Source organism: Brassica napus, chromosome C4 (genome assembly GCF_020379485.1).
Source record: "Brassica napus cultivar Da-Ae chromosome C4, Da-Ae, whole genome shotgun sequence".
Taxonomy (NCBI): domain Eukaryota; kingdom Viridiplantae; phylum Streptophyta; class Magnoliopsida; order Brassicales; family Brassicaceae; genus Brassica; species Brassica napus.
In genome coordinates, this window is record NC_063447.1 from 25,673,202 (window position 1) to 25,689,812 (window position 16,611).

General features: G+C 39.0%; 1 pseudogene; it reads left to right on the forward strand.

The window, feature by feature from the left end:
• Positions 1-9,969: 9,969 nt before the first annotated feature.
• LOC125586253 lies at positions 9,970-14,670 on the forward strand (annotated as a pseudogene).
• Positions 14,671-16,611: the final 1,941 nt, after the last annotated feature.

The following is a 16,611-nucleotide window of genomic DNA, read 5'->3' on the forward strand; positions in this document are numbered from 1 at the left end:
CAGGAGCGACCTTCAGGTCATAACCCTAGCGAGAAATCTCCCATCGAAAAGGGAAACCCTGAAAGTCCTCCGACTTTCGCGAAGGTTTGGGAGGTTAACGAAGTCGAACACGTCGACCTGGATCCTAGCGATGTCTCCAACGATACTGATGAGGACGTCGACAGACATCCAAGGAGGACCAGAAGCCGATTCGCTCGGGAAAGCTCTCCCTTCGACAAACCAATGACAGAAGAGGAGGAATCTCTATTGGAACGAACAAGAAGAGCTGGCTGAAAAGCAAACCGAGCTCACTCGCAGTAAACGCCGACAGGCTCATAAATCTGCTGGCGAGACGTCGGATATCCGCGATCTTCGTGACTATCTCACCAAGACTGCAGCAGAAGTAAGAGCCGTGAAATCCCAAATCCGTCACGCTACCAGCACGGCCCCCGAGATCGACAGGCTGCTGGAAGGGGCTCGGAAGACCCCCTTCACCACTTGCATCTCAGATATGAGGGTATCCGATCCAGGAAAACTCAAAGTACCGAAGTATGATGGTACGACCGATCCGAGGGCGCACCTTCAGGCTTTCCACATCACGATGGGAAGAGCGAGACTGAAGGACGGCGAAAAATATGCCAGCTACTGCCACCTGTTCGTCGAGAATCTGGAAGGGGCAGCCCTCGAATGGTTTGCACGCCTTAAGCGAAACTCTATCGGAAGTTTCCGACAGCTCGCATCGGAATTTCTCAAGCAATACTCTATGTTCATAGATAGAGAAACTTCCGATGTCGATCTCTGGAGTCTGTCCCAGAGGGAAGACGAACCCCTCCGCGAGTTCATCAGCCGATTCAAGTTGGTAATGTCCAGGGTCAGTGGGATAAGCAACAAGGTGGCCATTGATGCGCTAAGAAAGGCACTCTGGTACAAGTCGAAATTCAGAAAATGGATAGCCCTCGACAAACCGCGGACGATCCAGGACGCCCTCCACAAGGCGACAGACTACATCATGATCGAGGAAGAAACAAAAGTCTTATCGCAAAAACATAAGTCGGCGAGACCATCCTCGAAAGATGTAGATCCAAAAACGAAGAAGAAGAACCCTCGTAACGACAAGTATGTCCATCACGAGAGGGAAGATCTCCAAGGAGAGCACAATTACGCGATCAGCTCGGACCAGGGCCGAACCACGGGTAATACGTGGACTCGCAATCAATGATATGATGAAAACACCTTCTGTGAGTTCCACCAGTCCCGAGGACACTCCACGACTAACTGCAAAGTCTTGGGAGCAAGGCTGGCCGCGAAGCTACTAGCTGGAGAGCTCTCGGAAGTGACCAGCGTGAAAGATCTCATCCTCGAGACCGATCGCCCCCCGAAGGCGGACAGAAATCCTCCCGCGGAGAAATCTCCTCAAAGAAACCAATCTGGGGATAAACGCGGCAGAAGGCCGGACGACAAAGGGAACGATAACAATCGTCGCAGAGCCAACATGATCATTGGAGGATCACAATTCCGCAACGATACGGTTTCGGCCATCAAGGCTTACCAGTGGAAGGCGGAGTCAAGCGCAAACTGGCCTACATGGTCTCCTACCCGAGATGATCAGAATTGCTCAATCACCTTCACAAAGGAGGAAGCCGGCGAGATCGATCAACCTCACTGCGATCCGCTCGTTATAGATCTCGTCATACGAGATCTGGACGTCGGAAGAGTACTCATTGACACAGGAAGCACGGTCAATGTAATCTTCCGCGACACTCTCAATCGGATGAGCATCGAACTCGGAGAAGTAACTCCAACGCCGTAACCGCTCACAGGTTTTTCAGGCGAAGTATCGATGACCCTCGGGTCGATTCAGCTACCAGTCATGGCCAAGGAGATCACAAAAATCGTCGAATTCGCGGTAGTCGATCATCCTGCCATCTACAACGTGATCATGGGAACCCCATGGCTCAACGCCATGCAAGCCGTTCCATCGACGTACCACCTGGTGTCAAATTCCTGACCCCAAACGGAGTCGCAGCTATCTGGGGATGTCAGAAACAGTCGCAACTATGCTTCCTTGCGGAGCACAAGTTAAGGCAAATGACTACTTCTGCAGCGGCAAATCGCAAGTGCACGAAGATAGGTCAATCTTCGGCCAAAAACGTTTAAAGAAAAGACGATTTAACATCGTCCGCTGACGCAAACGCTTCGGGCGTCGAAACTCAACACGAGTCTGAAGCCGACACTACAACTCAACCGGAACATCCGGAAGAGAACGCTGACCCGGCCACGGTCATCACGATCAAGGCGGTCAGCACGGCTACAACCGCCGAGTAAAAACGCTCGCGGCTTAAAATAGAACTACGAGATGGCTTGATCCTCGAAAGAGGTACGTAGGCAGTTTGTCGAAAGACGAGTTCAGCTATCCCCCTCTCTAAAAAGGGGGGGGGGGAGTGGGTGCGTATACTCGTATACTCCCACATAGGAAAAGATGCGTTATTGTAATCAAGTTTTTTAGAGATTTCGAAAAATTTTACTACGATATGTGTCGCTCCTTTTTATTAAGACACATGCGCTTCAATTAACGCAGAAGTCTCAGAACACGCTTAGAAAATCTACAAACGTTAAGACTCTTGTCAGCGGCCTCATACGGCCCAAATTCGCAAAACAATCTCTCTTGAGCACCGAAAATATACGTATAGTTTTCGAAATAACTGCGAGACGTCGCCAAGTTAAAAGTCGAGACGATGCGAACAAATTGTCCGAACGCGACCACAAAAACCTTACACTCCGTTTGTCGATTGGCCCCGACGAACACATCAGCCGTCTTAAACAAACGCAACTTGATCACTCTTTTGATCTTCAAACGTCCAACACAAGGATGAAAGCGCGCTACAAAAAAAATCCAAAATTTTGGTCTAGCACTTCCAGTTGGCTTAAAAATTGTCTCTGGAAAGATGCTCGATTCATACCATACAAGTCATATAAGCCGAGAACCTATCGCGGACTTTAAATCGGTACGAATCAAGTAGAATTCGCAACAGGAAAATCGATAGCCGGCTAGTCACCGCACAAACCTTAAAACCGAGAGTAAACCTAGGTCTTGCCCTAAACCCATCGCATTGGTCTCAGACATCTCAAAGACATGATATCTAAACGATACGAGATCCTAAAACATGTCTCTCCGTTCATATCTTAACGTTCCCGTGCGATCACCCGAGCACTTCGCCACGTCATCCGCCGCAGAAGGGACCTTATCGAAGAAATCCTCCGGCAGATCCTCCGAAATATGAGGCAGGTCGAGCTTCCCAACGGAGAAATCCGAAGTGGCCATCACATCGATCTCGGACCCAAGCTCGATCTCCTTCGCTCGAAGCCGCAATAACTCATCCGAAGCTAGGAGATTGTTGCTCATGATCTCCTTCAAGAGATGTATATTTGCCACGACTTCCTAAAGACGAGCCTCGCAATCAGTTGCAGCCTTATTCTTTTCCCATTTCTCCTTCAGGGAGACCAGCACATCCAAGTAGCTATCCGCGATAGTCGTTTTGGCCTCATGAGTCGCGCGGCTAAGGTCGTCAGAGAACTTATTGGCAGAAGATTCAACCTTCGCTTCCAAAAAGAAACTTGCTCGTGGGCCGACTTCCTTTCGTTACTCACAACTTGTAGACGAGCTTCGAGTGAAGCAGCCTGATTCCCCAGCTTTTCAGCGGCAGCCAGTTGAGCAGCATTGGCACACTCCCGGTCTTGAGCCATCTTTAGACCGAGCTTTAGCTCACGAACGACCTTCTTTATTTCATAAAGTTCGTCAGAACGCGGAACATCTTGCAGGTGTTTTTCTAAAGTCACCGCAAACTCGTTGTTAGCCTCAATAGCCTGAAACATGACAAATCAGTTTAGACAAAACGAACAAAAGATTCGACAAGGACCAAATTTCAAAAGGAATGACCTTGGCATGGGCCACAGCCATCTTTACGTAAGCCTCGTGCTCCGTCATATTACGCAGAGAGGGAAGTGGACATCCAGCAGGTTTGAAGTGCTTCACCAAATGAGCAACACTATCTGGATCTTCCGTAATAGGACAATCCTTGGAATGCGAGAACTGCCAGTGGAACGGCTTAGCAACAGCCGCTTTGCCCGAGTCACCAAGACGACGATCCGAACCATTCGTTTTATCGTTCTTCAGAGGACGATCACGCCCCTCCGAACCCATTGCGCTACTCGACTTAACGCGAGTAACAGATTTTTCACCCTCGGGGTCTTTGGCCCCTTGGGTTGAAGGCCGCAGAAGTTGGGTCTCCTCACGAAGAACTTCTGTGAGCGCATCACTCACATCTCCGGATCGAATACGTTCCGCATTGGCACTACCAGTTCGAGTTCGTACCCTGTTGGAATCGCGAGAGTTGGATCTTCTCGAAGTCATATTCCTTTAGCAAGCAAAAACGAAACTAAATGAGATACTATGACGAATCCTATAACAAAGCCAAAGCTTTATAGGGATCGGAACCTCGCCATATCTCAACAACCCGAACAAAAAGAATCTCGAAAGCTAAGGAAACAGGGATATTCCGAAATATTATTCTTATCCATTAAAAGATATCCAAGATATCAAGATCAAAGATCATCAAAAACAAAAAGATATTAAACAAAAAAAAACTAACTAGAAACGGAATCATCGGGGACAGACGACCCCCTGACTTGATCCACCAAATCATCTGAGACTCGAGGAAGATCGAGCTGGGAGATCGACCAATCCGGCACGGCGGTTAGGGCGACAAGATCCTCGCAGTCACCTTCCATTCCCTTTAATCGTGCAAGCTCCGCATCCACAGTCAGGCCCCCATCCTTGAGCTCGTTCAGGAGATCGATGTTGGCGGTCACTTCTTGTATCCAGATCTCAGCAGACACTTCCTTCTTCTTGCTCGCCCACCTATCATTCAAAGACTCAAGAACTTCCCGATACTTTGTCGCGGTATCGTGACGAGCAATATGAGAAGCGCGGCGAATGTCCCGATCTCTCTCGACCTCGAGCGCCGCAATTCTTGCCCTTTGAGCAACCATCTGGGATGTGAGAGTCTCGTTCTCCAGATGAACTCTCCTCCAGTCTTCAGTCAAAGATTCGATCTTTTCGGCATCCTTCTTCCCTTCTCGCTTGGTGGCTTCAAGCTCCTTCGAAAGCCTCTTGATCTCAAAACCAATACTCTCGATTTCCTTGCCGTTCCGAGAAGCCACGGCATGATCCTCCATCGTCACGACATACTCATTAAAAGCTTCCATCACCTGAGAAGAAATGGAAATGAGCAAATACCACAAAACAGCTTTTCAAATAGAATGAAGGCGAGAGACGAACCTTAGAGCTCACCACAGCAACCTTGGCGTAGGCTTCCCTCTCGACTGAGGAAGCGAGAGATGGGAGAAGACAACCCGCGGACCTCATGCGACCAGCGAGGGAAATTAGGTCGCTTTCGGCCACAAACGAAAAACCATCTCCCTCAGAAACAAACCTAGGACGAGACGGACCGGGCAAGGCACCTTCCGATCACCGATGTCGTTTACTCAACAAGACAGGAGGTCGAGTCTCTCCTGAAACATCTTCGTCGTCGGAATCCAGATCAAGGGAGATTTTCTAGAAGCTCGGCCCCTCGATGCAAACCCAGAAGTTCGAAACGACGATCTCCTCACAAGTTGTCTAGTTAGGCGATCTGAAGACTGGGTCTGAACAGAAAGAGTCGCTACGACCTCCTGGGAGTGTTCGGCCTCGTCTTCAGACTCCTCGACAAAAGGAGCTCTGCCGGTCCCTGCCGGCGAGGCGAAGGCAGTTTGAATCCGAGTTCGATCAAAAGTAGACCAGTTCGAACGACGTCTCCGAAGGACCCTCATCAGTTCGTGGATCTCATCTGACATTGAAGAGCTTCCAGAAGGCACTGAATCAAACGAAAATAAACGAAAGTTATAGTCTTCGACTCCTCAAACAAAGAAATCATCAACACATAGGCAAAAGAAAACTAACCGATATTCTCGGCCCAACGCTGGGGAAGCTGGGAGAAGTCAAAGTCACCCATAGACGCTCGATCCATCTTGAAAACAAAAAATTGCTCGCACCACTTCTCGTCGCGATAAGGGATGTCCTCGATGACGTGGCGACCTGGGCGCGGAGACACGAGGAAAGTACTAGGGTTCTGCTTATTCCGCTTCACCAGAACGAGCTGACGAAACTCGCTAAGACCAAAAGCAAGACCCTCCTCCCTAGCCTTAACCAAGAAGGCGACAAGATGTCTAAGAAAATTCGGGAGAAGCTGGGTAAGCGATAACCCTAGCTCCGCCAAGACCTCGAGTATTGGCTCCGGGATCGGGAAGGTAAGACCGCAGGAATGAAAGAAGGAAAGATAGGCTCTGTAGTAGCCTTCTCTAACGATTTCGAGAGTCTCATGCGTGCCGACCAAGTCGAGGACGACGGAATGGTCAACCCCATACATATTATAAAGGTTCTCGAGATCATCGGCTGTAGTAGTCGGATGAGGGAAATTGAAAGACGAACACATCTTAAGTTCAAAGAACAGAAAGATTCAGAGCAAAGGAGAAAGAGACGAGAAAGAAGAAGCGGAGGTGAGGTAAAAAGAAGATCCTCTACGTATATATAAGCCACCTTAACGGCTCTATCATCGCTATCGAGAAAAGAAATTATGACCTAGCCTATGCCCTAGCGGCGGCTAAAGTAGCCGTTACCGATTAAAATAATAATAAAAAAATGCGCCAACAACGGCTTTTTTCGAAAACGATCATTAAAACCGAGTCAGAGTGATATCGGTTATCAAACGAGAAGAGCCGGGTCAAAAGACAACCGCTCCTTTTCCTTTTCGATCAAATCAAAAGAGGCTGGGGGACAAATGTTGGACCCAATTTTGGTCAATACCATAATGGGCCGCGATCAAAGGCATGGTCCTTAAAGGACCGGAGCCCGTAGCAAGAATACGAGCTCGAGAAGAAGTCGCGGAGATCGTGCAACAAGAAGCTGAGATCGCGGAGATACCACAGAGGTCTCGAAGTCAGCTTACTATAAAGGAAGAGAAATGGAAACAGAAGAACTTACGTTGAAAAGCCTAGAGAGAGTTATACACTTACACCGATCTTGTTGTCTTCCCATTTTTAGATTCTTTCTTTACCGATCTCGTTTGTATCACTCGATCTAGTTCAATCCATTGTATTTGATCTTATTCATCAATAAAGTCCATTTTTACATACTGGAAACTATTTAACATTGGTGTGTTATAAAGATATCGTTGCCTACATCATTTGTCTTCCCTAGATAAACCCTGATCACTATCAAATACTTTCTGTAGATTTTAGGTTCTACAATAATCTTACAGGAGAAGAAGGCGAGGAAGAACAAGAGCACGAAGGTGAGTCTTTTTCGGTGATGATGAGAAGCACCTCACACCGGAAATATAAACGAAATACATAGATAGATGGTGATGGTCGCGGTCAAAATAAGGGGAGAGGGAACAAAACATCTTAAAAGAGTATTGTTCCAAAATATATAAAAAAGAATACAATTTTGAAGTCGAAACCGTAATTTTAGAATCAACAAATTCATAAAAGCAAGTTATTGAAATTTAATATCATCAGAGACTCACTTCACTATTAAACATATTGAAAGTCTTCTAATGCATTATATGTTAGAAGACATCCGAGAAGACTTCCTTGGAGTCTTCTAAAGTCTCACTCAAATCTGAATAACTTGAATATCCAAAAGCATTCAAAAGAGTTCAAAACAGAGTAAATTTTCAAAAATAAAGTAAGAGCTCTAAACAACAAAAAGATTTTTCAAAATGCAAGAGTTTTAATCAACAAGAGATTACCAAATAAAGAAAAATGATCTGTAGATCTACCTCTAAAGGAGTGAAATATGAAAACCATGTAATGAAAAACATGCAAAACCAAGATAAATCAATGAGGAAGACGTGAAGCAAAAATGAGAAATTTATATAAAGTTTGGTGTCTTCAAGTTCAAAAAAATTAGAGAGAGGTTGGAGAGTTTTGGAGTGAGAAACATTATATTTTTGTTGCAGCCATTTGAGAGAGAATGTGTAAAAAAAAAATTATATAAAGAGACAAAATTTCCAATAAAATTAAATATTTTTGATTCAGAACTCAAAGTCTTCTAGTAGAAAAGTTTCTTCAAAACCCTAAATTTACTATTCGCCCAGAAAATTTCCGCAAAAATCTTCTAGTGCATTATTTGTTGGAAGACTTAATTAAGTCACCTAAACCCTAAACTCAAAATAATTAACTAAGTAGAAAAAAACACTTCATAAAACTTAAAATCAACTATAAAAGTGTTTAATATACACAAAACTAAACATATTTAGGTCAAAATTCAACTTTTCAAAAAAAAAATTAAGCTTTCAAAATCTAACCTAAAATATAAACAATACTACAACATATGTTTTTTTTTGGACAACTACTACAACATATGTTTTTTTTTGGACAACTACTACAACATATGTTATCAAACCATAAACCAAAGAATACCATGACTCGCTACATTCACTCATCTATGTTGAAAACAATTCTCTTTTACAAGATCTTAATTTATATAATTTACAAATATTTATAATTACATGATTTCAATTTTTTCCGGATAAATAATATTTTTTATAAAATTTATATATTAATTTGAAGATCTACTTCTCGCACAAGACTTACAAAGCTACATAAGACTTTCCCAGGTTATATTTGTAAAAATGCTATCTACTTTTTTGTTTAGTGATAAGAGACTGATTGTAATTTCACAGAGTTTTTGAGTTATTTTTGCATCTGATTGAAGTTAAGATATACTTTTGCATTTAAAATAAAATTCTGAGTCATGTTGACAATTTCTCTTTTAAATTTCCGTGAGCTTCTTTGGAACTTCATGATAGTGCATATGAGAATTCGGCAAAAAAAAAAACACGAACTTTGCACGAATTGCCAAAAGAAACATAAACTTTTGAGCTGACCAAAAAAACACAAAACTTTCATTGACGTCGTTTATTGTTGGCGTTAAGTGAAACAACGTCGTTTTACATGATTTGAAGATAAAAAGAAGTAGACCCTTAGATTCGAACTCAGGTTGGTTGGGACAAATTGCAAGGTATTTTACCACTGGGCTAGTGGCACTTTCAATGGAGTTACTAACACATTTAATTTTATTTGGTACTGATTGAATATAAAAAATTGTCTAAAAACTTTAAAAGATCTTTAAAATTCCAAAAATTTGAAAAAATAAAAAAATTATAAAATTAATTTTGAAATATTTTTGGTTTTTTAAAGAAAAAATAAAATAAAATTTTTAATTTTAATTTTAAAATTAATTTTATAATTTTTTTTTTTTTCAATTTTTTGGAATTTTAAAGATCTATTAAAGTTTTTAGAGAATTTTTTTATATTCAATCATTACCAAATAAAATTAAATGTGTTAGTAACTCAATTGAAAGTGCCACCAGCCCAGTGGTAAAATACCTTGTCATTTGTCCTAATCAACCCGAGTTCGAATCCAGGGGTGTATTTCTTTTTATTTTCAAATCATGTAAAACGACGTCGTTTCATCTCATTTGAAAACGACGTCGTTTCGCTTAACGCCAACATTTAACATTTACTTAACACTGTTTTAAATGTGGGTTCACGGTGCTAAAATGGCCAGTCAATCTTAAGTTGCTTCATAAACTAAAAAGGTCAATAAAAGTACAATATTTTTTTGGCCAGACTCGAGTACAGATTTTTTTTGGCGATTCGTGTAAAGTTCGTGCTTTTTTTGGCCGAATTCTCTAGTGCATATACACATACCTTTTTAGTTATAATATGCGATAATATGAAAAGCTGTTGACGTATTAGATGGACTTACAACCTAAAACCAATTGGTGATAAGTGGAGTGATTTATCTATCTTATATATTACTAATGATCCCTTCCAACATTCGATGTGGAACACTTTGTGTCTACTACGCCCTCTCGAGATGATGGTTCTTCGAGCGTCAATCTCGGAATGCTCGGGCAAGGATGATGGGCCAACTTTGGTAGAAATCAGAGTCTTTTGAAATATTTTAGATAAGAATACACCAAATCTCTATCATCTAACCGAAATATTCTTTAACGTTCATATAAATATAGACACATATAGATAATGTTGGGATTGTGAAATCCCGTGTCCAACTCTATATTGTCTGATTAGTACAATATTGTCCACTTTGGGCCTAATTGGCTGGCCCGTATGGATTTCCTTTTGGGCTCCTTCCCAAAAGGCCTCGTACTATTAGAGTTGGACATCTCTTTATATATTAGACACTTCTTGTCTAAACTTCCAATGTCGACTTGAATTGACATCTCTCATTCTCCCCCTCAAATCAAGGACCACACACCTTGTGTCCTTTCCTTTAGCGAATCATCTCGGTGCCTTGTCGCATCTTCGACATTCGACACCTTAGTCGCAAAGTTACTTTGAGTGGCTTTGTGGATGTTCTTCCCACAATTCCAGGATCTTCTGACTAATCTCTGCCGAACTTCTCTTTCCACCTTGAAGGGTCTCATTCCTACTCAAAAGGTATTTTGGTCATCTTGCAGATCTTCGTCAAACCGCTCTGATACCAATTGTTGGAATTTATTAAGCCCATGTCTAACTCTATATTATCTGATTAGTACGATATTGTCCACTTTAGGCCTTAGAGGCTGGCCCGCATAGATTTACTTTTAGTTTCCTTTCCACGTTGTACTAATTAGAGTTGGACATCTCTTTATATATTAGACACTCCTTATCTAATTCTCCAATGTGGAACTTAATTTGTAAGAAAGTACACACCACCAAATATCAGAAGATACACAAAACACAAAAAAAAAAAGAATGAAAAGTTCTGCCAACTTCGTAACTCTATTTTTATTACAAAGCTTCTTGTTTCCTCTTTGCAGTTCATGTCTTCATCAACCTTCTTCAGATGATTCATCTCCATTTCCTTCCGATTTCCTGTTTGGCACATCATCCTCTGCTTATCAGGTACATCTTTTTCTTCATTTATATACCAAATTTTGATTTATTTTTTTAAATTAAGTTTTTAAAAAATCTTTTTGGGTTGTTTGTCTCTGTATGTATTCAGTATGAAGGTGCGTACTTAACCGATGGAAAAGGATTGAACAATTGGGATATCTTTAGCCATGAAAACCCTGGTATGCATGTGTTTATTTAGATTCGTTTTGCATTTGTTCGGTCTGAAGAAAAGTAGAAACTGAACTATATTGTCCTTCGATTTTTATTTAGTTTTTTTTTTTAAATCAAATATGTTTTGGTTTAGATTAGCTACACGAACATTTTTTAATGAAATGGTGATGGGTTCAAATTTTGTTCGATCTCTCATGCGTGTTGGTTTTATGTTAAATTGTATTTTCTACAAACGTTTACTTATGTATTTTTTTTTTAAACACGTTTACGTATGTATGCATATCATACTTAAATTTACTTATTCATCTTTAATTGATTTTATAATTCATCTTTATTCGAACCTTATTCGAACTCTATTCAATTTTTTTTAGCAAAAAAAAAAAACTTTATTTAAATTTATGTCGGCAATTTATCGTTTTAAAACCTTTTGTGCCCTTTTTTGTGTGCACTAATCCGTGTTTATTCCATTGACAATATTTTATGGCAAAATGCAGGAGAAATATTGGATGGCGGGAATGGAGATATAGCTGTTGATCAATATAATCGATTCATGGTAATTAACTTTCTTATAATAATTTAAGAACTAAATATTTACATATCTATTGCGAAAACGTGATTAAATTTAGTTTAAACTATTCACTTTTATTCTTACAGGAGGATATCAAATCAATGAATTATCTTGGCGTCAACAGTTACAGATTTTCAATTTCTTGGTCTAGAGTCTTACCTAGTAAGTCTTTACTTTCTAAAACATGGTTTTAATAATTAAACTCATAGCTAAAATTAAAATTTTATCATCAAACAATAAATCTTTTTTTTTTTCATCAAACAATAATTCAAATACGAGATATCAGTAAGGCCAGTTTTATATTGGCTAGAAATCTCTACATTTCTAACAAACGAGGAACATGACTTTTGGTCCGAAATTCCTCAATTAAAGAAAAACATTTGCTAAAAATGTTATTTCCGACTTCTAATTATATCACAAACTATCAGAAGATACAATTCCATGATATGATGTGGGTGATAACCATATTGGAAGAAAAATACAGCTCAAATAAAATGAATTGTTCTTTTTGGACAAAAATAGAACGAATCATTCATTGAGCCTCTTTTAGCAAGACAATGAGCTGGTCAACTGAATCACGGGTCACATGTGAAAATAAAAATAGATTGAAATGTTTATCTTTTTTGGCATTATTTAATCTTAATTAACAAGAAACAAACCTTTGCACTTGAAATACAGAAGGGAGACTTGGAGGCATAAACCATTTGGGCATAAAGCATTACAACAGGTTGATTTGATCGACGCTCTCATTAGAAATGGTAATAGTTACCCTATTTTGTTTTAATCTATATTAATTATTATCAATAAATTAAATATAATATATTATTTCTATGCAAAACATAAGTTGTTTTCGAAATTTTTATATGTTTTTAAAATGAAAAATATTTTGACGTTTTTGTTTAATTTTAAAACTGCTTGGCTAATTATATTTAATAACTTTTAAACTTTATTAAAAATGTTTGAATAATTATAATCTTTTCAAAAAATGATTGATTGAATAATTTTTAGTAATATTATTGAAGAACAGTGTTTTAATCTTGTGTGTTTTAACCTAAATATCATATATTTTCATGTAAACGTTTCCAGGGATTACGCCATTTGTGACATTGAACCATTTTGACTATCCTCAAGAACTTGAGAACCGGTTTAAGAGCTGGTTAAGCTCTGAGATGCAGTAAGTGACTAAAGTATCTATCGCTTAAACCATATTACCTAAAACTAATTCTTCAATTATTTTTACTAGGAAAGAATTCGGGTACTTAGCTGATACATGTTTCAAACATTTTGGAGACCGAGTTAAACACTGGATCACGATAAACGAACCAAATCAACAAATAATCTTAAGCTATCTAAAGGGTATGTTTCCACCAAACCGGTGCTCCATGCCGTTTGGAAATTGTAGTCAGGGGAATTCGGAAACTGAGCCTTTTATAGCTGCGCATAATACAATCCTTGCACATGGAAAGGCGGTTCAAATATACCAAACCAAATATAAGGTAACAAATTGAATTATTATGTATATATTTTAACTATTTTGTATGTACAATATTGATCGACATATGATGTGTTTACAGAAAGAACAAAAGGGAAGAATCGGCATTGTGGTACAAACATCATGGTTTGAACCCATAAGCGATTCAACTGCAGATAAGACTGCTGCAGAGAGAGCTCAGTCATTTTATTCGAATTGGTATGTTGTGTGATTAGGATGAAAAGAATATCATATATGAGTATGCATTATATGAGTGTATTATTTACACAGCTCATGTTTCCTTACCTAATGTGCACTAAAATACCAGGATTCTAGATCCCGTTGTATATGGGAAATATCCTGAAGAGATGGTGAATCTACTTGGACCTGCATTGCCGAATTTTTCAAGAAATGGAATGGAGAAAACCTAAAGGACTATAAATCAGATTTTTTGGGTATTAATCACTATACAAGCTACTTCATCCAGGATTGTTTGATCTCTGTTTGTAATTCTGGAGATGGAGCTTCTAGAAGTGAAGGATTCGCACTGAAATTAATCCAGAAAGGAAATGTCTCAATAGGAGAACTTGTAAGTAAATTTGTATTTATACTTCGAAAACAATTATTGGACTCCCTAGTATATATGACGTTTTATAACACTAATTTTGAAATGCTTCATTTTTCATAGACCGACGTAAGTTGGTTGAACATTGATCCTGAAGGATTTCGAAAGATGTTGATTTATCTAACAGAAAGATACCCCAACATACCAATTTTCATCACCGAAAATGGTACAGTGCCTCAAGATTTTCAGTTATATCCATATTTTTGGAATGCATTTTGAACAATTGCTATCATGTTTTGCAGGTCTCGGAGAGTTACAAAAACCCGAGACGACGGTAAAAGAACTTCTAAATGATAGAAAAAGGATACGTTATATCAGTGGATATTTGGATGCTTTAAGAGCAGCAATGAGGTATCCTAACTATATTTAATCAGTCCTTAAACCAATTCATATTTTCTCAAGGAACCTAATTACATATATATTAAAATGCATCATATTACCAGTTAGTAATTCTTTCTAAGATTAATTGTAAACTCTTTTGTAGGGATGGAGCAAATGTGAAGGGCTATTTTGTATGGTCACTATTAGATAATTTCGAATGGTTGTATGGATACAAGCTTCGATTTGGAATATTCCACATTGACTACAGAACTCTCAGAAGAACACCTAAGCAATCAGCTTTTTGGTACAACAACTTAATTGAACACCACATGAGTACAGGAAATGTCGCAGATAAGTGATAAAAAAGTCAAAACTAGGAAATATTTAGTTAAAAATCGTCTGACTATTGAATATTTTTGGAATGTGCCTTGTGTTTATTATACATGATTGTTTTCCTAATCTTGGAGAAAAAAAATTATTACAAAGATTATTGTATAGGGAAATTTTCGTATACGTAAATTATATGGAAAATATGCTATAAGAAAAAAAATTCAACTCACCCATATTTCAAAGTTGAACTTTTGAATTTTTATTTGATTTGTTTGAATATTGAAATGGTGGCTTATGAACCAGGAGGATTTTCGGATCCAAATATATCCGAGGAATGATTATGAAATCTTTGATATGCTCAAATAAATCTTTAAATTTGTCTCTATAATAAGAGGATCAGTGTAGTATTTGAGGATCGTATTCACAAAGACTCAATGTTTCACATAATAGACTTTAGCTTCAGATTAAGCTAGGCAGAATAGTGGAAAGCAATAAACAAAGCAGTAAAAAGAACGGTTCTAAGTTATCAGGAAGAAAGCATTACATCCAGGGATTTTCAAACAAAATAATCAAACACAAATCAATAGATGCCAATGGTTTAATTATATTCAATTCCATAACTCGAATGTAAACAGTAAGTTATCAAACTCTCGATGTGGTAAACTATTAGATTCTTAACTAAACTCTAATCAAATACCAAGTCTCGCCGCATATTCGATGAATGAAACAAGCAATAAACCAGATTCAAATATGTTCAACAAAAATCCTAGACCAACTCTCGATCCGAATGGATATTCAATTCAGCATGATTAGGTTCAGGTATACACTCTTGTGTCTCGTAATGATCCTATGATTCTAGGTTCAAGTTAAATACTCTAGAAACTAGTGTGATAAAGAACCTTGTTATAGAATATGATAAATAATCCTAGCAATCCTATGATTAACAGTTTGACATTAAACTCATGAAATCCTTAAATCTAACATGAGAATTACTCAGACAGGAAAGCACAAATCATAGTCTCAATAAATATTATAGAATGAATCAATAGGAGTTCCAAGATAACTCCGAAGGAGTTATTTTCTTCTCTCCAAAACTAAAACAACGTTTAGTCTAAACAATGGCTACAAGATAGTAAATATAGGTTACAACGCGTTCTGAATTCTTTTGTAAATAATATAAACTTCCGGGCCAAAAGTCAATTCTTGGAACTTGATAAAAACTTGTTGGGCATGAATCCGAAAGTGTCGTTCGGCACTCAAGTGGTGTCAGTCGACACTAAACTAAAACCTTGACAGATTTCTCTCGCGCGTCAGACGTACTACTCTTCAGTGAACCGAGCATTACTTTGATCAAATTGTATGAGCGACCTAAACCCGGTGGCATTGGAAAGGTAACTCAATTCTCTCTCTGATGTCAAAATATGAGCTTCACCATATCCTGGAAAACTCTCCATCCATTACTAAACTTCTGATGCATCTTCGCAGTTCTGCATCTAAAACGACTCTAAACACATATAATAGACTCTAAATAGAACTTATACCATGGTCAAAGGGTGGTAAAAACCATGGTGTATCAAATCTCCTTTCGAATAGATATTTATTTGGAAGGCAACTCCCAACATAGTACATAATGTCCACAACCCAATTTTATTACTTTGAGTAACTTTAACAGGTGATGAAAGAGTTGTATTACATATTCCGCCGCGAATATATATATTATCAAGTGTACTCGCGGTCTTGTTAGTGAGGCTAATTGAGGGAGCTAAAACCTGTAATAAGAATTTTGTTTTTAGTGGGAATAGAGTAAAATTTAGCAAAACAGTGGGAATAGATCTCTATGAATTGATTTCTAAGATAGTTTGCTAGAATTTGGAAAATATTATTGACAATGAATACGATGAATAAAAAAACAAATCAGAAGATAATACAGCTCGTAGAGAGTATTTTAGGTCCTGAGTGAGTAAGTCAGGAAGCGTACATCTAAAAAGATGATTTTGGCTTGTACGTGCCGTGTCTATCTCCAAAGATCTAGGCCCGTAACCATTTGACTGCGGCGTGACCGGGTTTTGGTTGTTACCCTTTTAGACTAGAAGCTCGTTATCTTAAGCTACGAGGAAGCCCTTTCAATCGAATTAGTCGGGC